We start from the raw sequence: 957 nt of genomic DNA on the forward strand, positions 1-957 counted from the left end.
AGTGATTATGTACGGTCAGACCCCTTTCCCCTCTCTCGCCCATTCATTAGCCCATTCCTCCGGCTCTTAAGTCAGTCGCCTGCCTAATTGCGCATCAACTCATGCGGCCATTCATTCACCTGTCAATCTTCACTCAACTCGACCTCTCCTTTTCCCCTCTTTTCAACTACTGCATCAGTCTCCTTACATATTTGTTTGTTTTGTAAGCCAGATATTTTGTATGCACGTAGTCTTAAGAATATGAAGTCAACCTAGTGACCCTTGGCCAAGTAAATGAGATGCGAAGGGTTTAAAATAAAAACGGGGAAGTTTGTGCGCCTCGCTATTCCACACTCCGGAACAAAAACAAGTGTAACATCGTTATCCAAGACTCCAGACCTCCCCTCTTCTCCCTTGCCCTTGGTCCCCTCCCCCCTTTTGAGAAGCCAACGTTCCCCTTTCCTGGAAGTCTTTTGCGCTCTATTTTTCAACACATTCGACAAACAAGTCTTTAACAAGCTTATTACGGCGCGGCTTGTCATTTAGGGAGCCCGGCTGGTTTTCACTTGAAGGCGCGTTTTACGGTTGTTACCAGGTGAATGTTTGTATAACGTGATCCGTGATCGTAAACCATTGTTAATGCGTGGGGGAAAAACGCCGCTTTATGTTTCTCGGGCGGAATTATGCGATTCACGACGATGAATTTCGGATAAATATTGACCTTGCGGCAACTCAGGTCATGACGTCATAGAGAGTGGCCTGTATTGTCAAGGGTACGACTGTCCTGAACCCTCCGTTCGCGCCGGGACTCAGCCAGCGGAGATGTCACGCCCGGACCTCCGATTGTTCTCGCGTTATGCCACTTCCTGGTTTGTTATGAAACCTTCGAAGAGACGACAGGAAAGAAAGAGAGAGGGGAAGGGGAAAAGAGCGAGGAGGCGACGAGCGCGAACGAAGCCTCACGGAAGAAGCGGGACG

The 957-nt window shown here is 48.9% G+C and overlaps 1 protein-coding gene across 1 annotated transcript in view; it reads left to right on the forward strand.

Annotated features, from left to right (window-relative positions):
* The window catches only part of LOC119582018 (ecdysone-induced protein 74EF-like), a gene marked incomplete at its 5' end in the record, with an annotated part of 12,442 nt that overhangs the window by 434 nt on the left and 11,051 nt on the right, over nt 1-957 (forward strand).

The sequence above is a fragment of the Penaeus monodon genome, chromosome 15, assembly GCF_015228065.2.
Source record: "Penaeus monodon isolate SGIC_2016 chromosome 15, NSTDA_Pmon_1, whole genome shotgun sequence".
Taxonomy (NCBI): domain Eukaryota; kingdom Metazoa; phylum Arthropoda; class Malacostraca; order Decapoda; family Penaeidae; genus Penaeus; species Penaeus monodon.